The 27,050-nt window shown below is 43.9% G+C and overlaps 1 protein-coding gene across 1 annotated transcript in view; it reads left to right on the top strand.

Annotated features, from left to right (window-relative positions):
* Nucleotides 1-27,050, top strand: part of GLI2 (GLI family zinc finger 2) — a 187,813-nt gene that overhangs the window by 72,438 nt on the left and 88,325 nt on the right. The gene's annotated exons all lie outside the window — the stretch shown is intronic.

Below are 27,050 nucleotides of genomic sequence, written 5' to 3'. Positions count from 1 at the left end.
GTTACCCAGCCAGCTCTGAGGATGATATTGACAAATATCTGATTCTTATATATGCCACCTTACCTTCTCCTGCAGGATGCATTTATTGATCTGCAGGATGCATTTATTGCAACTATTATCTCCCATAGTTTGTTAGATTACATAAAACATGACTTGAGGGGGAAGTCCTCAGGTTTCAGGGTCTGACCATTGAGGGAGGCAGCATCTATTGTATATATCAATATATTGTATGTATCTATTGTAGGCCCGTGTATTTATGAGTGCATGTGTTTGGGTGCATAGATAATGTTTGTGCATGTCAGATCAGGAGAAACTTATTTCAATATGTATTTTTTTCTTCCTGATCTAACAAGTACAAACTTCAACTGGTGGTAAGAGCACCACTTTGTAATTGTATTTAATAAGGAAATGGCCTAGAGACAAGCACCCAGAGATCCCAGTACTGCTGGGTTTGGGAATGAAGCAGGTCTTGATCAAAGCTCTCTGGTGCAGATACATCCTTTCCCTGTAGTCCATCCTGGCAAGGGCTCTGGCACCCACTGTGGGTGACAGGTATGACCACTCCAGCTACATTTTCTCACCAGAGAAACCAGGGCTTCAGGCCAAAACTAGGCCTGAAGAGCATGAGCTGAATGGAAAAATCTGATGACTAAAGAGCCACCAGGTTCAGTGGATCCCTGAGTTTAGCAGGTAAACCTGTTGTTCAGATAGCAGCAACAGCTGTACCTAGTAGCCCAGACTGCAAAATCCACACCAGCCCTGTGCAGAAATATCCTGTCCTGAGGCCAAACTCCCACACTTCAGCTTGGTACAGATGAGCAGCTTCCCCTAATAAAGGATGAAAGCCATGGATTTGTACCGAGGGGCTGGACAGCAAACAGCAGTCAGTGGTGTAAAGAGCTGTTAGCCCTGAACATCCCCACTTTCATGGCTGGCAGTGCTCCAGGTCACAGCGCAGACCAGAGAGTGTACAGAGCAAGACCAGCTCTTCTACGTGACTTGTACCCCATTCTTTTCCTATAGCCAGTCTCAGCTGAAGGAGATTGTATCCCAGACTAGGTACGTACTGAAGGATGAGTATTTCAGCCTGCTATGACTCAGAAGCAAAGTAACAGCTTGGGTCTGGCAGAGGTGGAGCTGGGTATATGTTGCAGCTCAAGCATAATAAAGGTCTGGAGGCTATAAGTGGGGAAAACCATTCAGTCCTGACTTGGCAAAGCTCTTTAAAAAAGAGCTCTTTGCCCCAAGCCACAGTGCCTCCCAAATCTCAGTTGGTTCCCAGAATTCAGACACCAGTGTTCCTACAAGAAATGAACACACAGAGTTCATTTTAATAAGGATTGAATTGGCAGCTGCATGGAGTATTAGTTACAAGAACATAATAGATGCAGTAGAGGGAATCTTTAAGCCACTAAAAGTGACTACAGGGAATATCCTGTCACTTCTGGAGTCATTTTCCTTTGGCTTCTTCCAGTCATGCAGCAGAAGTGTGCAATTTCAAGGAGGTGAACATGTGAATACCTTGTCAGTGGGACAGTGCTGCTCTTGAGGCTTTCACCTCTTCCTAGATTGCATTAAGAGCTGTGCTTTGCTGCAGCCTTTAGACATATCTCTGCTTTGTTGACCTTTTCCATGTTTGAATATATTCTAGATGTTCCTTTCTGCACAGTGTGGTTTTTGTGTGACTCTTGTGATGCTGCCTCATTTCACAGTCATGTGCCATCATCTCAGTTTTGCAGCTTCAAGGGTCAGATGTTGTGATGACTCAGTTTCTGCTAGGACAGAGACTTATGTTCACCATCATGGAAGTTTGTTCCTGCAGAAACTCTGAGTGTGTGTGTGTCTATACATATATTTTCATGGTTTATTCTTCTTTAAGCAGCCCTGAAATCTTTGTGGATTCCAGACTAGATGCAGTGAAAATGCAAATGTGACTCAGTTCTAATTTTCTTTGGGACTTAATGATTTTCCTTGTTGGAGCAAAATGTATGTTGTAGAAGAAAGGCTTTGGATAAGATACTATTTCTGTGAAGCTGAACAGAGAAGCTTTCCTGAAACCACATAAAATCTATTTAGGACATAATGGTGGTGGTGTACAAATGAGCACTTAAGGCTGGAAAGGTTAAGATCATGGCATCAGAGGAAGAACATGAAAACTAGAAGTTTCAGCCCATTTGACAGCAATTAAGAGAGGAAACCAAAGTTCCTGTTTCTCTCGATTTGGCCACTACCTACAGCTGCTCAAAGCTGCAGCAGTGTTTTCATCTGAGACAGCCCCCTGCATTGCCTGGGTAAACCACTGAGGGTTAAACCACAACAAAATATCCTCGTCACTAAGTCTGCAGATCTGGAGGGGAAAGAAGTGAGGGATAGAAACAATGGCTGTTTTTTGCTGGTTGCCAAGATTTATAATGATGATTACGATGATGATGAGTAGCTGAAGGAATGTTGCTCTCATTGTAAACCACTGATCTCCTGACGCTCATCAGCAGAATTTCAGTTCTCAGATATTTTAGTGCTGGGGTGTTTTCTATCCTTATCCAAGTGGTTTATTTAATACAGCTGCAGCCAAACCTCCAGCATGGTGACTTCCAGCTGCAGAGCCCGTGAACCCCCTTCCCAGGCCCCCCTGAGCGGCTGCTGTGCCGGGAGCCCAGCACAGAGAGGCAAAGAGGCAGATGTCGCCAAGCAACATACCTTGTTTATCTTTTATTTATTGCAGGTATTTATACAGGGCAGGTCTCTCTGCTCCCAGCTCACAACTTTGCACCAGTGGCGGCTGCCGCTTGCCAGGCAGAGGCAGGGGAAGGCAAAGGAAGGGGCATGAATAATGCAGCGCAACATATTTATCGACATTGTCAAGTTGAGCCTCAGATCAAGTTTAGTGGGTAAAGAAGAGGCTTTGAATTCCTGCCGTACTACACATTAAGATTCAGATAACTTGATTTCGTAAAATAAGTGAGTCCAAGAGGCTGAAACACAGGAATGCTGTGTACAAAATGCACCTAGTTTTCTTCTTTGCTTTCTTTCCCCCGCTTCTAGTGTAGGATTTGATGTGGGGTGTAAATTGCCTGAAAAATATTAGCTGGCCATGGACATGCTTCTCCTTTCTCCGCTGCACATTTCTCCCACCCTGCAGGACTGCTGCTGTGTATGCTGAAAGCTTGTTCCTGTGCCTTCAAAACCCTCATGTAAATTTTGGCACTTCTTTGATACGTACCATCATTTGCAATTGTCAAGACAAAAGTAATGAACTATTCCAGTAAGTATGTGCAGGGTGCAGTGCAGCTCCCAGGAATGGCCATCATGCTGCATGGTGGTGGGGCAGCCCTGCCTGCATCCCTGTGCTCACAGCAGCCTGGGCTTCCCTCACTGCCCCAGTCAGCTGCAGGAACGCTGCAGACTGCTCAGGCTTAGAGAACAGTGATTTATGTATTTATTTATCTATTATTTATTAGAACACTGGACTAGGCCTGAAGAGTTACATTCTGTCACAAACTACTCCAGTTGTTTTGAACGTGTCATTAGGGCTGGGATTTCCTTAAAGCAGGTGGCAGCAGTTCAACTTCTCTGCTGTTTGAAAAGAATGACAGCAAGTCTTGAAGAACATCAAGGGGTGGGGAGGAAAGAAGCGAAGAGCAAGTTAAATTAGCACTGAGTACTTCAGAACCCCCCACCCTTCATGTTCCTATTTTCATCCCTGTGTGACATTTCCTTACAGCGCAGAGAGCCCGAAACACATAAGCCATCCTTAGCTGCAGTGACTTTGCAGCACTGTGGACACAAATAACTTATTTCAGAAAAAAATTTGGTATATTTTTATATACATAAGAATGCATGTAATTTCATTTTAGTATGAGTTGCCAGTTACATAAACTGCCCTTGTGTTTTGAGTCCTGGACACCAACTTCCCTATGCCCCTGCTTTTGTCGTTACACCTTGGTTTGTCCCCTGCATTTGGGGAGGAAGGTGCTGGTCCTGGTCTCTGAGGTTAGAAATTCATCTGCAGCTGCTCACCCACAGGTAGTCAGTAGCTCCTTAAGGCACAGTTCAGGGGACATTTATTGATTGATACTATTGATACTCCTTTTGGCTGCAAATAGTAATTACAGATGAAAAAAAAACCCAACAAAACTAGTAAAGGTAGGTAGAAGCCAGACTGGCCCTTGTGTGGTGTGAGGTACTTTACTGGCTTATAGCCTCTGGTTTTTAAATGTCTGTGCAAGGACACCCTGTTGTGTGTATGTGTGTGTGAAATTAAAATAGGATTGTTATTCAGCCTGCGTTTTAAGTGCCTAACCTCTCCATTCTGAAGACATCCTTCTGCTTTGTGGGAAAGCTCATACTCTTTAAATTGTATTTTTTTATTGGGGGTGGGGGGAAGAAGTCCACAGAGAGTTTCATGGACAGTTCACACTGTCAACTCAGCATTTCTGCACACTAGAAAAACATAAGTCTTCACAGTCAAAGAAAAAGAAAAAAAAAAAGAAGAGCCCCTGAAGATATTATCTTAATTCTAAGCAATTTTTTTTTTTTTATTTAAATGTGAAGGGTCGGGATTTTTTTTTTATTCAAACAAATAAATATTTTCCAGAAAGGAAACATAATTTCACTCTGTCTACGGCACACAGGGGAAAGAAATAAATGATTACTTGACCCCAGGACAACACGATGCTCTTTTTTTCTCTGTTGTCTGGTTGTGGTGCTGGAATGTGCAATCTGCAATCAGAACTGGCAGATGCGCAACTTTTGTTTGTAAAACTGACTTCATTATTCCTGCTTTAGGGGTGGGCTGGCTGAAGACGTTTGGGATGCTGACAGTTTCTGGCCTTCCTGTTGAATCATCGGAATATTTGGCCTGAACTGAAGGAGCAGTAGCATCGCTAAGCTCAGATCCAGTGTCTTGGGAATCAGGGAGCAGCCAGCATGTTTTAACCATAGCTTTTTAGCCCTGGTTCACATTATCTCAGCGTTATCGTGGTTTTACTCCACCCTGTCCCTCGGGTTTGTTTTGACAACTGCTGAGACTACAGACTTTTTGGACCAGGGTCATCTTCTCACATCACATGCAAAGAGTAGAGCAGAGGTGGTTTTTACTGCAGCTTTACATAGCACTATCACGTTACAAATAACTATGATCTAATGTTGTATATCACCATAGAGCTAAAAATCCCAGCCGCCCACCAGTACTTAGCTATATTTTACTCCTGATGGCTTGTGCAGTGCTGTACTTCCTGCTTGTATCACTCTAATGACTGTCTTCCCTTATTTACCTTCTCAGATGTCTGCCCTAGTCTGAAGTGATTCCCTTAAGGTTAAGACAAAGACATTGGGGACAAAAATTATGTGTGATTATGTAATTAAAGCCAGTATTAATTTATGCAAGGTAGTCTGAGCAGCCCAAACTTCTGCATTTCCTTTCAAGTTCATGTATCAATCCTCCTATTTGTCTAGTAGGAAAGACTTACATTTTTCATCTTTCCAAAGTGAAATTTCTTTGTTTTCTTCATAGAAAATGGCAGTTCCACTGTGCCCAAAAATGATATTTCTGTTTCCTTTCCAGCCACCTGTGGGGTTTGAACCACAGACCTACAGCACTGTAACAGAGGTCTCTATAAAGTGCTAATTAAAGGGATTCAAACCAAAGTGAGACAGGGGGGGAAAGCAGAAGCTTGGGCCAGGTGTTAAAAAGGGGGTTTGATTTTAGGGCACATTGCATCCCCTCTATGGCAATTCCCAGCTGATCATACTGCTGCTGACCCTCCCCTTCTGTTGCCTGTCCCTTTCCAAGTCTTGTTTGGAAACTTTCCCTTCCCAGTGCTATGGGACTACCTTTCTCCCCCCCACCCCTGTCTCTGCTGTTACTCATCCTTCTCATTGTGTAAAACGTTTTGGGCTGTAGTTTCCATAAAGGATGCTATGCAGACTGAAGTTGGTGCTGTATATATGAAATAGTGATCTGTAATTTGTATTTTCTTCTCTGTATAAGTCAAGTTTATTAAATAAGGATGTGGCTGGATGTAGTTCTTAATATCAAGTAGACAATGCAATTTGGTTTTACCATTTCCTTTTGTTGATCCCTCTTTATTACTTTTCATCTCACTTAGAAGAACAGAACATTTGGATTGTGGCTTTTCAGCATCATAACAGTGGGTCAGAGATGCAGGAGATGGAGAGGAGGTCAGCAGGAGTGACTTGAGTGTCTGTGACTCAAAGTGACTAGAAAACCCCCTGGGAAGAGTTCAGTGTCTGTGAATCTCATCAGCCTGTTTATTTTATTTTACCTTCCTAGTATTTGATTATTGCTAACACTTAGAAATCCTGCACTTAGGAATCATGTTGACTTGGGACCTAAGTACTGAACAGCTCATTACTACAGCAAAGCTCTACTCCTTTGTGTCTCGTGACACTTCTGCAGCTCAGTGACCTGGTTGGTGGCCCTAGCAAGGCCTCTGATCCTACCTTTTTGTTAGTATAGGGAGAAAAAGAAAAAAAGGAAGAAGAAAGGGCATTAAAATTAAAGTCTCATGACTGTAATGAAAAGGTTATTTCCCCTTCTCTCTCAAGTTAAGTTCTGTGCAATTGCAGCTCACTTTGTCCTGTCCATCTTGTAGTCTCATTAGCTGCTGGGCCACAGAGGAATTGAGGAGAGAGAGTTGGGGGTTTTATCTGCATGCCGTACCAGCGTAGAAGATTCAATGAGATGATGGCTTGTCATTTTTTATTAATGAGTTGGAGCCTGATTCATTATAGATGTGTGGAATGAGCTCGGTGTGGCTGCAGGGGAGGGGAGGGGCTCTGCCAATGAAGAGGTACCCCCAGTGTGGGTCTTCTCCTGCCCAGCCCTGAGCAGAGAGGTCGATCGGTGCCGTTGTGCCGCGCGGTGCTGGGTGAGCGCGGCTCCGCTCGCCCACCGCCCAAACCCACGGGTCCCAGCGTGTGGCAGGTGGCCCCGGAGGAGTATTCAGTGGTGCTCAGCAATTAGGTGTTGCTAAGAAGGCACTGTCCCTCAGGGTCTGTCCCTCTGTCAGGCTGGTGGCTGAGAAAGCCTTCCAGAGTTTCTGTTTCAATGGTAGATTGGCGTGGTGGATCAATGGAAGCAAATAGCTCTGTGTCCTTTCGTCCTTCCTTGCATGCTGCTGGCATGAGTCACATGTATGTGTGATGTGTGTGCATATAAATACATACATATACACATGTGTATATGCAAAAAAAAGAGAAGATTTAATTTATTTTTTTTTCAAAAGCCATGTGGTCAGAAGAAACCATTTGTATTCAAAAGGAGGTATGGTATGCCAGATGCTGGGGAGGTTGAGAGCAGGTGACCTCTTGCTGTGGGCAAATCTAAATTCCTTTGAGTAGAAGTGGTCACTGACACTCTGAGGGCACTCTGAGGACCCCCTAGCCACACCACCAGAGAAAACCACTCTTGGTGGGCACAGGCAGAGGTTGGGTTGTGCTCTGGTGCTGCTGCCTTTTGCTGGCTGCTCCGGCCACGTGGGCAGGCTATGCCCATAGTGTGCCTCTGCCTCACTGACCACACATGCCTCTGTGAGATGCTTCCTTGGGGGTGAGGAATTTGGATAGCAAGAGCTGTTGAATGTTGGAAAACAGGATTAAATACTTAAGGAGTATTTAAGACCAGTTTAAAGAGTGTTTAAGCCAGCTTTAAAAGCCCAGTATAGGCTCTTCTCTTTGCACAAACGTAGTTAATTCCATTTTTGTTGCTTCTGTGTTTTCTGCCTATTGCTAGAAGCCCTGAAAATCTGCAACAGGGGCTTTTCTCTCTCACTTCTTGTGCTATTTTTATGGATCAAAGAAGTGCAAGTAAATATCCCAGCATTTGGAAGTGTCTGACAATAATCTGGCCTTTTGGAGAGTCATCAAGTTGTAGCTAGAGGCAGAGTAGGCATCATTTAGCTTGCCTGTTGCATTTTGTTTATTATGTGTTTAAATTTTTAAGCTCTGTGCTCTTTTCAGAGATAGGTGACAATTCAGCATTAATCTCAGTGGAGGTTGTCAGAGTCATGAAGTTGCAGTTGTCTCTTCTTAATCTGCAGTGAGGTCATGCAAGTGGAAGTTACCTGGCTCTCTTTGTACACAGAAAAGTGTAAATTCTGCATGTTTGGCAGTGGTCTCCCACTGGGAAGGTGTGGTGTGTCCCCTGTGTCATACTGATACACCCACTGGCATACAGGTTTCTTCTCTGTATCAAAATGCCGAGAGCAAATTAGGAAATATTCTTGAGCATCTTGGAGGATCGTTAATTTAATAGCTCATGTTGAATAAGGGAAATTTTTCCTACTTTGCATTTACACTTGCCCTCAGATAAATTCTGGCTGAGGTTACGTTCTGGTGATGTGCAGAGGACAGAATGTGCTGTTTTTCCATTCTTGTTATTTATAATCATGCAGTGTGGTTCAAATATTTTAGAGGTAGCTGTACAACTGGGTACACAGGGAAATAAAGATATGCTGTTCCTGTCTTTGGTGAGAGCTTTCTTTTCCAACATTTTTTCAGGACCCACAAGTATTTTGAAATGGTTGGGTGTACTATATAGAAACTTAAATAAAAACTCAGGGTGCTGTTTGTTATTCTCTGTTTGCAAGAAAAAGAAAAAGATCAAACTGTCCCCGCAGTAGAGGTGCAGGCTTGAAAGGGTTAATGCAACAAACAGACCTAAAGGAATCTTTTCCCCTTGTAAAATATGCAGCCGTAGTGACAGCAGTATTCCCAGAGTCAAGTTATCTTTTACATTAGTGAATGTTGTTCCTAAAGCTTTAGCTGAGGTAATAAATGATTCATGGTAACCACACCTTTGTGCACAGCCGTCCACTTGATGTTCAGTCCATACGCGACTTCAAGAAGCCTTGTGCAGGGGCTCCACAGCTCCAGTTCAGCAGCTTTCTCCCAGTAACTGTGACAGGGAGAAAAGCATTTGAGTAACAAATGGTAACTCGAAGGGAAAGGTTTCTCTTCTGCCTCTTAAAGTGTAAATTAGCAGTGTTTGCTTGTGCTTTCTGTGCAACCTAAGTTTGATGCACGTTCCTGAGAGTCAGGATGTGGAGAGGAGGCGGCTGAGTCTATTCTCTTCGGAAAAAAGGAAAATAGGAAGGGAACTTGAAAAGTTCTGTGTGTCAGTTCTCCAAGCACATGCCCAACATGCAACTAATGAGACCTCCCAGTGCATTGGTGCTGCAAGACCCCCTTGCAGAGGAGCTCCAAGTCAGATGTCATTCAGAGGTGGGCTGGAGAGCAGGTTTCCCATTCCCTGACCTTCTGCTGATGCTGTTAAATGTCCAAGTGTCTGAGCTCAGACCATTTGTGCCCGTAAGGAGTGGTGGAGCCAGGTTCCTTCTCCTAGGAGAAAGTGGCTTACCCAGATGGAATCTCAGCTCTGGGTTTTGAAAGCCAAAGCTCAGTCCCTGCAATCTCTGTGGTTTGTCCTGCTGGGTTAGTAATTTGATAATTAGTTGTGTCTCTTGATAGAACATGTCAGATGTGTTAACGTAACCTGACTCAAAAGCACACAGTTTATGATGAATCAGTTAAACCACTGGCACAGTTATAGATGCACATCTAGGGAGTTCTTCATCTGATCTGGAGGATGGATTTCTAAAATGGTTGGGAAATTTGCTTTTGGAAGACTCCATCCACTGATGAAAGGGAACTAACAAAAAGTTGCACGTACAAGAGATGGACCCTATCTTTCCTCTTCCTGGTTGCACTTACACAGTTGAAGGGATCAGGGCACAGCATCATCTCTGGTCCTGCGGTCCAGTTTAACCACCCGAGTCCACACAGCTGTACTGCAGAGTATCAGTCCCCAGAGCAGAGGGGGCTTGTCTGCACCACATCCTGGAAACAGTCCCAGGCCAGTGCTCTCCTGTGAGATGTGCCCACTGCCTCCTGGCAGGATAGCAGGATAGCTGCCCTCAGTCACACAGAGGACCCAGTAGTTCCCTGGTGGGACTTCAGCTTCACTGATCCTGCTCCGGCTGAGAAGATAACCACTAGATGCTAATAATCACCCTGTGATTAGTAAAAATAGATTTGTCCAAGCAGGTGGACTTGTGCAAGATTTTAAAAAATTGCAGAGAGTCTTGCTATAGGGAGAAAATAAGTAAGCACAAGGTTGACCCTATTAGAAAGTGGATATTGCTAACAAACCATGTCAGGACAGTGGAGGATGATTTAGAACACTCATTTGTGTTCTGAGATCCAGTGAGAAGTGAGTAGAAGAAGGAGGTATCAAAAAGCAGTGTTGGACTAGCCTGAGAATTTTTTTAGCAGTTCAGAGAAGAGCCTAGAATTAATAAGGACAGCAGACATTCAGGAATGACAAATACTAATGAAAGGAGTTTGTCCCAGTTCATTTAGTTTTCTCTGCATAAAGATGTGGGAGAGGTTTTTGGTTTTGATCTTGAGTCGACTTCCAGAGGGGTAGGCGGTATGTCATTCCCTTCTGGCTGTCCCCTGCATGAGCAGGACACGCGGTGCCAAGTGTGCAGCTGACTTTCCCAGAGCCACGTTTCAGAGTGCCACACTCTCCAGAGCAGCGTAATGTACTGGGGACCTGTGTTTTATGTATCTCTCTCTCCTGCAGTTCATGAATAGTAAGCACAGTGGGTTTTACAAGGACAGATATGGAATGGCCTCCATGGCATTTGAGTAAGAAATACAGCAAACAATTGATATAGCTCAGTCTTCAGGCATTTGCTGGTTTGAAAGAAAAAACAATTTCCAACAATTGAGGAGTCTTTTTCTTAGCAGACCAATCACAAACTTTTGAAGCATGAAATGAATTTCACTGGTCCTTGCCAATAAGCTTCTTTCTCTCATATTGGTTTTTATGAAATGGCTATAATCATTGCAGGTAATGAATGAAAGCTACACTATGAAGTCCCACCTAACATTCTTCTTCTTGATTTATGGTGTATTGGTCAAAATAGTAAACTGATAATGATCACAAAATAGCGATAAATCACTATGGGATGATGTATCAAACAATAGAAAATGTTCTTGGAGGAAGAAACTTGGAGCCGTGAGGGGAACAGCTGGGTGTTCTGCAGATATGAAAGATACCAGGGAGTCCTCAAAAATACAAATTAAAAGACTCTCTCCCTTTGTTTCTGTCAAGACTGGGCTGTTCCTTGCTTCTGCGTGAAATAAACTCAAGACATTTATGATGAATTAAGGTTCCCACACCCCCAGTGTATCAAATCTAATTAGAAAGTGCTGGTGGAAATCAGTTTAGGCCAAAATCCTGTCTGGATCTGAAGTCGCGATCTGGACGTGATCATTCTGGTTTGTACAATTCTGAAGAACACTGGTATTTTGAACTCGCTCCTGCCAAAAAAAAAAATGACCCTTCTAGATAAATTTATGCATTTAATAGTTTTCTAAAGACAAAGCAAAGAAATGTTTTTATCTTGTCTTGCCTCAGCTTCTAGATAATGCCCCTTTTTTTGTCCATCAGGTGTGTTTTCAGACAGTCTGTATTTTTTTGTTGGCATCATATAATTGTAATACATTCTGACTCAGATATGCTTTGTCTAATGATGTGCCAATAGATAAAATAACAGATGGAGCAAAATCACCCCTGCCTAAATGTAGTTTGAAGATACCATGGTATCTCCTGAGAACCAGAAAGTTACCCAATCTTTTGGGGACTTGATCTATCCCAAACAGATCTTCCTAGAAAGATTTTGGGTTATATTCTCCCTCTTGTCTTGTCTCGTAATGGAAACTTTCTTTGGATTTGGTGCTAATCATACCAATGAGCCAGCTCTGATTGGTACTAGCTTGCAAAAGGCCTCTTTTGTTCTTGTTAGAGTATCTAACCTCTAAATCTATTTAATACCCTTTCCCTGGTTGTCCATCATTATGACACATGATTTTCCAAAGGATTTACTATTAGTTAGCAGCACAGGGCTTTCTCCCTGGGGTAGCAGCTACTTGCAGTGAAGAAAATGCATGTTCGATGTAGCAATTTGTCTTTTTTTATATATTTATTATAAGAGTAAATGAGTTATTGTGGGGGACTTCAATATTATTGCAAATTAGGTGCTACAAGCCAAGCCATGCACATTTGTTATGTTTCCAGGCATACACAGCATGCATAGCAGTTCAAAAATCAGCAGTCATATTATATCTAGGCCTTTTCCTGGGCAGCTGCTACTTTGCAGGTATTTTTGTAGTGTGACTGTTCCATAACTCTGCTTACTTCAAATGAAGGGAGGGGGAATGTGTCACAAAAGTGATTGCTATAAAAAATGTTTTGATGAGCATGAAGGCATGAATTATAAAATCTCTCAAGATTTAGTTTCTAAAGTAGGTATGGGCTAATGAATACATAGAGAGCATTGTTTGTCATATATTTCTTCTATAATAGTAATTTATTAACTGGTTGGGTTTTTGGTTTTTTTTTTTTTTTTTTTTTTTTTTAATTGTGCCTTTCTGGAGGTACTTGTAAGCTTATCAAAATTATAAATTGCTCATCTATTCAGAAAAGTGTGCAGATTCAAGCAAAGCACACAGAATCAAATCCTATCTGACATCTGTTTCAACAAGGAACATAATTTAATTGAACTTTAAATCAGTAGAATTAGTCAAATGTTTTGGTTTCAGCAGCTCAGCAAAGCTGGGGTATCTGTTTTGAGGAGGGACTGAAGGGAGTTCTGCCCCAGGTCAATCTTCTAACTTTTCTGGTGTGGGGAAAAACAGACTCTCACCACAAAAATTCCTTTTTGTGTAATTTCATCTCACAAGGATGCAGAAATGGGCAACCAGGCAAGAGCCTAATGTTCAGATCTTCTGCTTCCCAAATTGAGCCCTTTTTTCTAGTTTAGCCATCAGCTTAATCCTGGATTTAGAAACTAATCTGGATTCAAACTCGGTTTCTTTTGATGTTCCTGCAGGACGGGTGGTGTCTGGTGGGAGGGGAAAGCACCCTGTGTACAAAACAGTAAGGAAAAAATTCTGAAAATCTCCCTGGCTCCAACGGATTTCAAAAGAGCGGAATTGATAAGAATTTAGAACCCTTCTGCATCTTTTCTACTTTTTTTTTTTCTTCTCCCCAAGAAGAGAGCCCAATGTGTCATGTTTGGTGTAATGCTGGTTATATTCATCATAGGTGACCTGGATCATTTGTACTTGTGGTTTATAGTCTCTCGACATGCATTGTTTTCTCTAGCTTGAAATATAGCACATTAATGAGGAATGTATCTGTTCAGATGTACACAGTCAGCTCATGAAAGATGCTTTGGTAGCACTTAGACTAGTTTGTCAACAGCTAGCATTTTGGCAGCTGCAGAGAAAAAAAGCATCCAAAATTCATACAAGAGACGAAGAAAATCTGACATTAAACTTTCGTGAGCCATGTTTTCACATGCTGAAGCTAACTTTGTAATTAGTCACATTGTAACCTCCCTAATCCAAGCTCCAGTGAAGCAGCTGTCATTTTACAGTTAAATGCACATCCATTTCTGATGGGTTTGTATTGGTACTTCTGTTCCCCCTGTGTTGTGTGTGGATTGCAGCTAAGGTAGCCAACAGCCTGAAAAGGTCCAGCAGCACTGGAAAGTAGCACAGGGTTGCTCACAGTGGTTCATGTCAAGGAATCAAGGATGAGCATGTTTGGTGAGAGAAACCAAGGATGCTGGCAGCATGGTGGGAAGCCTGGGGAACTGGTGCCTGCAGCAGCTTGTGACCTCCAGTATAGGAGAGTCACACTAGCTTTTGGTCTGTGTGGGGTGGCCCATGCAAGCAGCCTGTTCCTCTTGCTCTGTGGGGCCCCCATTTGTCCTGTGCTGTCCCGCTGAGCACGAGCAGCCGGTTCCTGGCAGTGCCCAGCAGCGGCTCCCTGCTCGCCAGCTGCTCGCTGTTCCTGGTACTTGCAATGGCTGCAGTGGCATCTTTGCTCTTCCTTATTCCAAAAAGGGGTCACCTTTTACTGTTTTCCTATATAAGATCTGGAGTTGTTTGGTGGTGAGAGCAGAGTTACTGGGAAGTGTTGGGACTCCTAAATTTAGCTCTTTATTTGGCCCCAGGTTATTACTCTGTGAGTACATGCTTTAGCAGTGCCTTGGAAAGCTGTTAGTGTACCAGTTTATAGCTGTTGACTTCAGTAAGCACTGGACTAGGACCTATTTGCAACGTGATATTAGATCTACAAGAGCATTGGGAACAATTTGGATTGTGTTCCCAGTTACCAAGGCAAGCTGGAAAGACCTTTCAGACAAATTTGGGACGGGAAAAACATTATTGCTATTTCTCTGTCAGACAAAAAGAAGAAAAAGAATTTCCTTACTAAGCATTTGTGAGGTTTAAGCAGTTGTGGAGTAAAGTCCTATGACTGCAGATGAATGCAGCTTTTTCTTATCAATATACAATCATCCTGAAAGCTCCCTCAGTTTGGCAGAAATTATTTTATTTGCGTGCCGGTGCCTTGTGTAGTAATAGATTATGGGTGCCAGTCTGGAGTGGCATCCTAAGGGCAAAGAACATGACAAACTACATCTTGAAATCTATCTAAACTTGAATAGTTCAAATCTCAAGAGGCTAAACTCTGTTATAAGTATTCCTGTTGAGTAGTAACAAGTCGTCCCATTAAGCAGGAGCTAGAAATCAGCATGTCTCTGAGACAGCACAGCAGCATTTATTCAGAGACTGAATTGTGGGCGAGATGAGCGGCGCTGCCTTTGTACTTTGCTCTGAAATACTTATCCTCCTAACATCCCTCTGAGCTCCTGGGCTTCCAGAGGCCAGGGCTGCCTCTTAATCTTTGTTTGCATTCACCTCTCGAAGATCAGTATTTTCTCATTACAAATTGCTGTGCTTTTTAAATGACAATAAAGGTAACTTCTAGCCCAGAGACTGAGCCAGTTGTTTGGTTTAACTGAACTAGGGGTATATATTTAGGGGCTTTCTGATTCATAGGAGTTTGTGTGTATACATTCTTAGGAGAATCTTTGCTGTCAGGGACCTTTTTTTCTTTGTACAGAGACTCTTATCAGAGCTCATGCAGCACACTTTGTAGGAGCTGAGACCATAAGGAGTTTCTCCCAGCTGTACAGAAATCTTTATTGCCTTTAATCATTTAGTATTCCACAGAAATAGTATTGTCGTCATCTTTTTTTTTTTCCATGTGCCACTCTAATATAAATGCATCTTTTATGTTCACAGATTTGACCAAACCAGTATGTTATTTCAGCTACTTTTCATTAACAACTTGGGGTATTTTAGCTGTGCTGTAGCTTTTTCATTGTGTTTCTACGCTACTTTACTGTTGAATGAAATTTAATACATTGCTTATAATTAGCAGTGAGGAATGTTACCCTCTCATCAGTTTGCTGCTATGAGGCTTGCTTGAAGATTTTAACAAAGAAAATATTCTTTACTCTTGAAATGCTTCGCAGTTCTGCTCAGGCTGCTCAAAATAAACATTGTTTTTGAACCAAACTCTTCCCTCCTACCCCCCTCTACCCCCCCTTCCAAAACAAACAAAATATCTTCAGTGGCCATCAGATAGAAATTTGACCCTAATTACATGCTTTGTCTATTCATGCCATGTAGTAGGGGTCCAGAGACTGATAGTTTGAAACTGAATGCACTTTAACATACAATCAGGTGCTGGCAGAAATACACAGCATGTGTGTTGAAAGGTTTAATGAGAGTTATGTGCTCTTGTAAGCTTCAATTTGCATATATGAAGTGAAGTGGATTTTTCTTCTATAGTGATTAGCTCTTCTGAGCCAAGCCCAGAAATCCTTACTCAGCTGTAACTCCTGATGCTCAGTCATTGTTCATATACTCGTGGTATAAATGAACTTTTGCATTAGCTGATTTTCCAGAGACCATCCCATTTCCTGCATTGCTGTGGGTTTCAGTTGTCTTTCAGGCAAATCTCCAGTGCTCACCTCTGCAGTTTTACTTGTCACCTCTTGCTACAGAATCAGGATGCTGAATTTCAGGGATGGGGAGGTGTCCCTTGGAGCAGCTACTCAGTTTCTTTGCTGGTTAAGTCACCCACACCATTGCTTACACTCCTGGGCAATTCTCTGGGAAGTCTGGGAATGCAGATTGCTTCTGCTGATCATAGCCAAGGTACCCCATCAGTGGCTGGGTACCTGCAGCCCTGAAAGCGCCTGGAAAGGGATCTGCCAGTCCACTCTCTGCTCAGTGGGAATTTTTACAATTACTGTAAAAATGGGAAAGCATTGAGTGCAGTGGTGGTTCCCTTGGAGTGAGCTGAAGGAGCAGCTTAGTAGATATGAACATACACAGCAGCAGAGAGGATGGTGATTTGCCTGTGACTTTGCTTATGTCTGTGTACACCCAAGTGAGGTGGATTGGTGTCTCAGACCTGAAAGGTGCTGGAGGTTGCTGCTGGTGTGCAAGTGCCCATGTGAAAAGCTGAACCACTCAGCAGAAGGAATTCTTGGTCTTCCCTGGGTTTTATGGCCTTGTTGCAGTGTCTCAGTTCTTATTCCCTCACTTCTCTTACTAAGCTCAGTAAGCCACGCTAAGATACTGTCCTTCCCAACTCAGCACCTCTTCTCAAACACAGATGAAAACCAGTAACATTAATGTTGTTTCATTTCCTTTGGTTCTTTTTTGTTTGTTTACTTCCTTGTTTTGGATTCAGTTTATGACTTTGGTTTCTCAGATGTATAGGAAATTGTTATGGTAGCTCTGCACAGACATTACTTCTAGTCAGTGACCTAAAACAAAACAAGAGGGAGAGAGAAAAAGGAGGAGATTGTCTCTTAGTTACAGAACAGCTAGTTCGTATTGAGAAAGAGACTAACTCTTAAAGAATGCACTGTAATTTGTATTGTAGATCTAATTTGTGTGAGCCTTAAGTGCAGCCATGCATTAGTGTGTTTGCAAAAATTAAAACTTAGAGATGTGGGAAGAGATAGAATTTAGTTTCTAATTTGTGCAAACATTTTAATCTCCCTCTCACAGAAGATTCGCGAATTCTTTTCAAGCCCAGAATGTTTAATTGTTCAGACAGAGCTTTTGCAATAGGCCCAAGGCAAGCAGGGACAAACTCACAAGTGAAAATCACATCCTTAGCCCCCTTTTGGACCAAACCTGCACAACAAGAAGTTTGGCTGGCAGGTTTAGAGGGATGATTCTGTCCCTCTGCTCTGCCCTTGTAAGACCCCACCTGGAGTGCTGCATCCAGCTCTGGGGCCCCCCAGCACAAGAGAGCATAGAGGAGGCCACAAAAGTGACCAGAGGGCTGGAGCACCTCTCCTATGAAGACAGGCTGAGAGAGTTTGGGTTGTTCAGCCTACAGAAGAGAAGGCTCAGAGAAGACCTCATTCACAGCCATTAAATACTTAAAGGGGGCTTACAAAAAAGATGGAGAAAGACTTTCTGCCAAGGACAGGGTGTAGTCGTTTTAAACTGAAAGAGAGTATGTTTAGAATGAGCATTACGAGAAAATACTGTACTGTGAGGTGGTAAGGCACTGGAGCAAGTTGCCTGGAGCTGTGGATGCCCAATCACTGAAAATGTCCAAGGCCACATTGGATGGGGCTTTGTGCAACCTGATCTAGTAAAGATGGGAGAGGTTTTGGATTAGTTGATCTTTGAAGGTTTCTTCCAGCAGAAAACAGTCTATAGATCTGTGATTATAGGTTTTCAGGCTTGAAGCATGAATGCTGAATGTTTCACCAGCATGAGACACAAGCTGTCTGAAAGCAGCACAGAGTCTCAAATGGGACTTTCAAAATCTCTTAGAATGCTCTTGAAATAATTCTCTGAGTGTGTTGAGGCTCATTACACCCTCTTCAACCTGCTCTTAAGAGGGTAGAGATTTGGAGTGTGGCTTGCCCTAAAGGCTCTCACCCAGACAATTTGGATACTGTGCTCCTGGTAATACTGAATGGTGCACCATAAACAGGCTATTTTCTATTTTTCACACACCCGTCATCAATGGCTTCCTGCTTGGGAACTGTGGTATTCAGACACTTCAGCAGCAGCAAAGATATGTAAACACATTTCCCCCCTTTAAGTCAAGGCCAGAAGAATGTTGGCCCATCCCAACTAACAACATAATAACTTGCTCACTAGCACAGGCCCAGCTCATGCACTGAGGAGTTTTCTGGAGTAGCCCAGACTGGTGGCCGCGTCCCAAGGAAGCTCCCTGACGCTGGAGTTGACTGAAGTAATGGCCAGTTGCAAAGCCATTGCTGTTCTCTTCTTTCCTCTGCTCTGTCTTGTGCTTGAGGGATGAGGGCCTTTTTGCCATAGCTTATTCCAGCATAGTGTTTATTTCCCAAAGTAACCATTGGGTCGCCAATTCCATTTCATAATGGAAAGACAAGCAGAAATTACGTGAAACCCACCATCAGGATCTGCTTGGGCAAAGCCCTGTTATTTCATAATCAGCTCTGATGCTTTTGGCCCAGCTGTATGGGAATCAGTTCTCATCATCTTAAGAAGCCAAATTTCTGGTTTTTTCTTCTTTCTGGCATTGCTCCTGCAGTACTGTTATGATGGCTCCAGTGACGCTGACAGTGAATTTGTATTGCCGACTGCTCAGGATGGAGCAATCATACCCAGACTGTGCTTAAACAGAGGCTTCAGTGGAGTACATCACCATGCCTTTGGCTGACACCACAGAGTGACAGTTCTGTGTCTGCTGCATGGCAGTCTTGCTTCATATTGGAGTCAGTATTTTTGTACCTTCATGTGTTTAAGTTGCCAGCAGGCAGCACTTTACAGGCACTTTCCTGTAGTGTCAGTGCTCACCACTGAAGGTTTCTGGAGTGCTCCAGAATAAGCTCCAAATGGCTGAGAATATGGTCAGTGAAACCTGACTCTGTGTGATTATTAGTTGATCTGCTGATTGATTTTTAGTGCATTTTGAGGGTATGTGTGGTTTTTTTTACAAGAGGCAACTTGCTATTGCAGCTCCAGTCTCAGTGGCCTTAGAGGACTTCTGCACACATTTTACAATGGGTCTTTGAAGGCAGTGACTCATAAGTGGGTTTGGCCGGACTCCATGGAAAAGTGATTTTGATCCCTTCCAACAAGGGGCACCACAGCCAGTCTGTGTCAGCCAGCACACGCTCTTTTCTCCTTCTGTGTGTTCATACATCCTGTGAACCCATGACAAATCTGAGCATGTGTGTGGCAGTGTTTTTCTTTTCTAAGCTAAAAAATGTAGTAGCAATGGTCCAAGTCAAGCCAAACCTAAGCACTTAGATACTTTGGGAATGTTCCCATTATAACAGATAGGAAAGCTTCCATTGCATAGAAGGGATTTTGCAAATACAAGTGAAAAACGACAAATAGAAAGTTCATTAGAATATACTCATTAATTCTTGAGTTAAATTAACAAGGTTAAATATAATTTAATGAGTTACTCAGAGTAGATCTGCCAGATAAACAGGAGTTTAAAACAAACACTGTGATAACCACATTTCTTAAGAGCTGCATCAAAAATGCTTTGGCAGAAGGTCAGCCCTGGATCTGTGATATTTTGGGCTACCCCGTGCTCATGGGACCACTTTCAGTGTTTAACATGCAGTGAATAAATAAGCACTCTGGATCACTCTTTTTTTTTTTTTCCTTTGTTTTTTTCTTCCCCTGAATGTGAAAGGCTCTGAAAAATGGTATTGGCAGCAGGAACACCTTGTGCAGATCAGAAGGAAAACTGCTGCTGCTCTTCTAACTTGAGCTGACTCCTGCTAATTATATGGCTGGAGATGAACTTTAGGGAAGCTGCCCCTGGGCATTGTCCTGGACAATTCCCACCAAATTAGGGCTGGTCAGACCAAATGCAAAGAGAGTGGTGATTACTGAGATTATTTTCTTTTCAAACATGCTCCTTAGCTCTACTTTGCTGGGTGTTGGTTTTCAAAAGGGCCTTATAATAAATGTGGGCCATCTATATATAGCCCAACTTTTGTTCGTTTGCACAGTTCAGAAAGCCTACTGTTTGAGGTTAGCCTTGAGTAAACTTGTACCATTTACTTTGGAGCATTTCAAAGGGAACAAAAACACAAATCATGATGAAGCTAATAAGAAGTTTGGGTGTTTAGTTTAAATGTGTACACAGCAATCATTGTAGAGGAAGTCCTTCTCTTTGGGAGTACATTATTATTAAGCAGCATTGCTGTTTGCCTGGTTTTGTCTGGTCCGCAATTTGCATTCACTTGATGGATTGCCAGGGTCGGAGGTGCACTACTTGGGAAACACTGAAGTGCCGTCTCAGCAAACTCTTAAGAGGAAAGGAACACTAATACAAGCATTTGCCCAAACTCCTTGAGTCTTCTTAGGCTTCCTTAGGCTGTGCTAGATCAATATGACAGTTTGCTAAGAAGCTTTGGACATGCATTCACAAACTCTCTCTATTGGCTTTCTCGGCATGTTATTCAGAAGGTAGTTGCTAGTGAAACATGTCTGCTACCAGCACAGAAGATTTATACATGCATTTTCTTCTCCTGCTAAGTGATTTATTTACTAGCAATAATGCCTTGCAGAGCTGCTTGGTCCAGTTTGCAAGACTCATTATGTCGACCCTCAACAATCTATAGATTAATGGGATCACTATTGCACTCTTCCTCTCTCTGGTTTCCCTCCCCCTCTTGCCTTTTCCCTTTCTTAAAACAGTGGTCACATGGTTCCAATCCTCCTGTTCACTGGAGGTGATCCAAAGCTGATGAACATTTCTTTCCATACTATGCACAGAGGTAAGTTTTCTTGTGCTGCCTATCTCAGAGCAATGAAGGGTTTGCTTACTTGCTTTAATTGTAATAATTTGCTTTCTGACTGCTTACTGGCAGTTGCTTGCGAATGGATGGGCTTATATGGGTGACAAGTTATATGGCTTATTTCCTGTTATGTACAATCCCTGCAAAATAGAGCAAAAATGTAATTTTGTGGAAATTTTTAATGGCAAACACTTTGTACTGGTCTTTATTCACAGAGCACTCAAATATCTTGTTCTTGGGCCACCAGAATCTCATGCTGGTGCTTTTCAGTCTTTCCATTCATTGTCTGGTTTTGATTCCTGCCTCTCCTGAGCACTTGGTGAGATTTGGCTCTTTTGCTTCCCACTGGTGAAGGATGGGAAATGGGTTGCTCCAATAGCTCTCACTGTTGATTCCTCTGCCAGCGAGATGATGCAAAGGTGAAAGGTGACCAGATTATTCATGTTTTTGTCTGTGAAGCACTAGTGGTGCTCCTTGTGTCATGTACAGGAGCAATGGAGGCAGTCTGGGCCAATATGCACCAGGTGTTCACCTTGCCCTCAAAGCCTTGTGGCCCCACATGCCAGGGAGATGCTGGCCCAGCCATGACAGGGCAGAATTCCTGGCAGCTGCCCTGGCTGTGAGCAGTGGAACCTCTCCATTCACCACACACTGAGTTTTCAGTTGGTGGTGGGAAGTGCAGTTCAAGATTTGGGTCTGCCTATCCTTCTGGGGAGTGGGATCTTTCCACTTGACACGAGTATTTGTTTAGAGAGCTCCCCAGCACTTTTGGCACTACCTCCTTCCCCAAATGCCTCAACAGATACATGATTCCTTGGACATGTGATGTAAAAATGTTCCAGGGCATCTTAAACTGTTCCACATTTGGTTAGCCCTGCCAATTTCTAAGCGCACCTTGAATAAATTCATAGTTGGTGGTTGTGGCGTATGTACCTTGGCTACCGTGAGGGGATAAAAAAAAGTTTTATACCCCCGAGGAGCAGCAAAAGTGCGAGTGAGCTCCATGCAGCAAAGGGAGTGAAAAAGTTGGATTAAATCATGTCTGTCTGCCTGTGGTTGAACTAGCAATGAGGCATTTTCAATCAGAGGTCAGGGCTGTGGTCACATTTGTGCTCCAGTTTTTGCTTGCCGTAATTTTCCCTCATACCAGATTCTCTGTGAAACACCAGAAGAACCGAGACACTCTGTGTCTGACCTTTTGGGGCAGGATTTTTCAGACAGTCCTGTTTCAATTGAACTTGCTGCCAGAGCATGCAGGAAGGAAGCGACATGTGTTAGTCATACGCCCTGGTGTGTGTTTAGCATCCAATTTGTGTACAGTCCAGGAATAACCAGGCATAATTCTGTAAAGCTGGACTCATGCTTAGATGTTTTGATGTTTGGGCTAGGAGGGGATTTCTTCATACATGAAACAGGCTTTCGGTGCTCGGGCAAGATCAATATCTCCCCCGGGGAGCCCAGGCAATGAAAATATTTTTGTAAAAGACGCCGGAGCTCATCCTGCACACAGCCGTGCTGTGTGAGCGTATTTCAAAGCTGAAGTTTACCTGCCCTTGCCCACCCAAGCCCACCACGGGGGCACCCTGCCCCGGCTTCACAGGCACATCACACCCCAGGACAGCTGATGTGTGCCAGCCTGGGGGAGCGCGTGCCACAAAAGGCAGATTGTGGGAAGTGTGGGAAGAGCCTGCAGCACGCTCTCCTCGCTCACGCAGCCTTTGGAAACAGCGCTGGGGGCAGCCACGCCAGGCCTGACATCTTGAAACAACATTAATTAAAAGTAACTTTTTAATCCTTGAGGGAAGAGAAACTAGAAGTGACAGTCTCCTGGCTACAGCCCTCCAGTTTTAATCCCAGTTTTGACTTTTTGCCGGGGATCAACAAGCCACAGAGAACAAAAACATATTTTAAAAGTTCAAGGCAGACGAATGTTAATCATGAGGGTGGGATTTGGGGATTTTTGATTAGGGTTTTTTGTCTGTTTTGGGTTTTTTTTCTTTTTTTTTCTTGGTGTGTAATTTTTTTTGTTTTTGTAGTTTTTTGTTTTGTTGGGGTTTTTTTGTTTGCTTTGGTTTTGGGGGTTTTTATTTGTTTATTTTGAGTTTTTTTGACTGCTGTTGGTCTGAAGGAACTGGAACAGGAGAGTGCCTCACTTAAAATGGGTATCATTTTGCTCCTTTATCTAGGACAATACTTCTGCTCTTTGGCATTGACAGTCATACATTCTGTCTGGCTATTTTTGGGACATCAGGCTGCTGTGCAGATTGGCCAGGACTTCGTATCTCATGAGCATGAAGCTGGGCCAGTCTGTGAATTGTCCTTGACTGTGGTGCTCTGTGGTGGGAGGAACTGAGATGAGGCAGTATTTGGATCCATGCATTTGTTGTCCTTGAAAATGGGTTCTGAAGCCAAGCTGTGAGAAGAGTGATGCAAGAGAGGCTGGAGATGCTGTTTCTCTTCTTGCTGCAAAATCCCATGCTGTTTTCCCTCTACCACACCATGCTAGTCAGTACATTTGCTCCCTCACAAGGCCTTGGCCCATTAGTAACGGGAAACACTTCAGCAGACCTTCTCTTCTCAGCTACCTGTTACAGCAGCAAGCCCAAGATTTCCAAATAATCCACTGATCCAAAAATGTGTGTGTGCAGTACTGCAATTAACATTCCTTCTGAGTGCCTTGCATTAAGCATCTCTGTATGTGTCTTGAAGGAAACCTCTGAGAGATTGTCTTTTATGGAGGAGTTATAAGAGATTTCTTATGGCTGAGTTCACCTATAGAAAATACAGAATTGTAAGTCTATGTAGTTCAAGAAAGAAACTGAATTAGCCAGACCCAGACAAGAATAAGTTAACAGTACTCACTAAGGAGCCTTGAGTGGAATTAGAAAAGAGAAAAATGGCATGCTGATAAAAACAAAAGCTTAAAAACTTGAAAACCTTCCTTCCCCCATCCCCTTCTAATCAGTCCAGGACAGAGCTGGAGCAGGGGTGGGAGGGAATGCGGGATTTACTGGATGTCGGTAGTGTATCTCCTCCTTCCCTTCTTTATTTGACCCTCTTTTAGAGGAATGTTTAGCAAAGCTGTTTATTTTGCATAAACCCAAGTAATAATGTGGCCCCGGGTGACAGGACCTGAATGAAGATGACAGCAGTTTGATTTAACGATTAGCCACCTGACCCGATAGCACCTCTGGAATCTCAACTGCAGAATAAATTCCCATTCTTCCCACATGGGCTGCATGTTAATCACGGGAAGAAAAGCAAAGGGTGGTTGCAATAGGGCCATTGTTCCTGGAGGCGAAGGCTTGAAAAGAAATTGCCCGTTCCTGCCTGCTTTGTGCTGGCTTCACGCTGAGTCTTGGACACTCAAGTTTCTTTTACTGCTTCTGTATCCCCCCTCCGCCAAAATACTGGTTTCCAGTGGGGCAGATCCAGTTGAGTTCATTCAGCGAGGGACTTGCCTTCCCCCTGTATTATCACTATGTAGTTTCTAGTATTTGTTTCAGCTGAAAATCAGTGCTTGCAGCACAGGAGTCTGTTTGCAGAGTTAGCGGAGCAAGTTGCTAAGGAATCCCTGCTTTTTCCAAACGTTCCCCAAAGCAGCTTAGCAAAGTGGTAGGGCTTTGTTTTGAGGGAAACCAATTTGGGGAAAATCTTGCTGTGCTTTTTGTTTCCTCCCTCCCCTCCCCCTGCCCTCCAAACTCTTTCAAAGCCCTCGCATTAAGCACAGCTGCAGTGGTACAGCCCTCGCCTTAGCGGGCTAATATTCACTTACAGTTCAGCCTTCCAGCTTGGTAGCACAGGGAGAGATGTGGCAAAGGGGAATTAAAAAATGATTGCAAAGTCAATGGTTTAAAGAGTAATTACAGAGTCATTAAAGGTTATTACAGGGAAATGTTCAGCTGAGCAGCGATTAGCATTCCTGATACCTCAGGTTCACCGTGGTTTGAGGACACAAGTGAGACAAGTTGTTGAGGTCTCTGCTGCGAGGGGATGGAAGTGGCAGTGAGCCCTGCAGCTCCTCTGGGGCTGGCAGGCTGCTGCCTTGGCTGGGCACTCGCTGCTGGCCTCCTGCTTCCCCCAGGGCCACTGGCTCGGCCAGCAGCTGCACCAAACCAATCACACCAGCTCCAAACTACACACGGCCCTGCTCTGCCCCAGAGCAACACTCGCTCAGGTTGGCTTGTGGCTGCTGATTCCAGCCAACCATTCAGACCTGCCTCAGTGCTATTCTGATTCCTTCCAGTGCAAAAACCTTCAGGTGCATCAGGATTCAGCTGTCACTCAACATGGGGCTTTGAGGGTTGCAAGCTGCCATTTACACCTGCAAATAATTTTGAAGGTTAAAACTCCCAGCAGGCAAATGCTTAAAGCCAGCACTTGAACACTGCCCTGCACACTCACTGCAGTGTATTTCTGTGGCTGTGTCACCCCAGTGCCCAGAGCAGCTGGAGTCTGGGATGCTGTCCCTGACATGGATGGGCCTTGCTCTGCCCCTTTGGGAAGCTGGGAAAGCCTGGTGTCCCACCATACTGTCATTGTGAAAGTCTTGAGGTGCAGCAAGAGCAAAGAGTGCTGTCTTTTGCATGTTTGCATTTGCTCATAAGCAGGGAAAAAAACCTACAAATCAAAGTCAGGTCTGTTGGGTCAGTGTGAGAAGAGTGAAACAGTGGCCAAAGTCACTGATGTTTTAACATGGGGAAGGCCAAGTAACTATTTAAACAGATAAAACACATAAGTAAAATAAAACTAAGTATTAATGGCAGCATTAGCAAATTATAAATATTTAGGTATAAAGCAGGTACCATTCTCCCTGCTCAGACGCTTGGCTTCTGGTCTGTGCTGCTGTTTGGATTTTCTTTTGAGCCTTGAAAAGGGCATTAATAAGTTGCCAGGAAATATTATTTCCAAGGTAAATTTAAAAAAAAGAAACGGGCAGAGGAACCCAGCTGGAGTCCTGGGATATGCAGAGGCAGACCCTGCTGGAACCCAGCATCAGGGCAGGAATGTGCTAGTGCTTGAAGGAGAGCAGTGGATGAGTGCATGCAAAGCGGGTCTCTGGGGCAGTGAGGAAGATTCAGACTTTCTTCATGTGTAACATAAAATGGGATTTGTTTTCAAGGTTAAAAAGAAATGTATTTAAAAAAAAAATCAGGGATGATAAAAAAACTATGTTTTCCCCTCTGAGGGGAAAAAGCAGTTAGTTTGCTTACCAAGCGACACCTCAGGAGGAAAACACTGCTGTCCTTTCACCACACCACTGCCTGTGCGTCTCCCTGGGATGGAGAGACAAGGCACGTCCTGCCAGCCCGGCCGGCTTCCCCTGGGACCACAGCCCATCCAAGGAGGGAGGCTGCCCTCTGAGCCTGCCCGGACAGCTGGTATTCATTTATGTTTTACAAGTGAGCCTCTCACTGCAAATAGCTTTTGCAGATCTCTAAGATGTCGGAGCGGCGCAGGGAGGGAGGCCTCACTTTCAGCTGCACGGGGCTCACTTCTGCAGCACTGCTCCACACCAGGCCCTGTGTTCCCCTGTTGGATCCATCCTAGTCCGCTGCCCGTGGGGGCATTTCCACGCTGACGTGACCAAAGTTCATCCAAACACCTTCAGTTAATTCAGTTGCTTTAATTGTTCTTGTAGACTGTTTCTACCATGTCTTCGTAATAACCTGTGACATCTGAGATGGGGAGTGGCGAAGGCAAGAGTTGGTGTCCTGGCCTTTTGAGGCCCAGCAGTGGCAGAGAGATAGCCAGGCGTTCTAGGTGGAGCGTGGTGCATGATAACTGCTCTGCATCTGAGCTAGTGGCACATCTGAGGCCATCAGCTCTGCCAGAATATCAGGGATTGAAGTGTAACCTCTTGCTGATGCAGAAGAGCCAGCTCCCAGACCAAAAGATAGTTTGGGGTTGGGAGCTGGGGATTGCAAGAGGCCACGCTTAACACAGAAAATAGCAAAAGGGAAGGATCCCCAGTTGCTGCAGGCATTTGGAAATATTCCTCACCTGATTTTTTTTCCCCACTGTTGGAAATACTGGCAGCTGTAGATTAGTTCGGATGTTTAGCTGCACAAAAGACATTGGGGGTAAGGGAGACGTGACACAAGCAGGCATTGTCATTAATGCCAGGCTGGTCACTTCCCAGCCTCCCCACTGCTTCCACATGCTGCCAGGCTGTGTCAGGGAAGGGTATCCATGAAACTTAGCTCAGGAGCAGCAGCAGCTTAGGTCGAGGTCAAGGTCTGTCTACCTCTGACTCCAGCTTCAGAGAAGCAGGAGCGCTCAGTTGCAGTGCAGGTGCGGAAGCAGCTTCCCGGT

The sequence above is a fragment of the Pyrgilauda ruficollis genome, unplaced genomic scaffold (assembly GCF_017590135.1).
Source record: "Pyrgilauda ruficollis isolate IOZ18807 unplaced genomic scaffold, ASM1759013v1 scaffold3, whole genome shotgun sequence".
Classification (NCBI taxonomy): Eukaryota; Metazoa; Chordata; class Aves; order Passeriformes; family Passeridae; genus Pyrgilauda; species Pyrgilauda ruficollis.
Note: the sequence above shows the minus strand (reverse complement) of the source record. Positions and strands in the feature narration are given on the sequence as shown.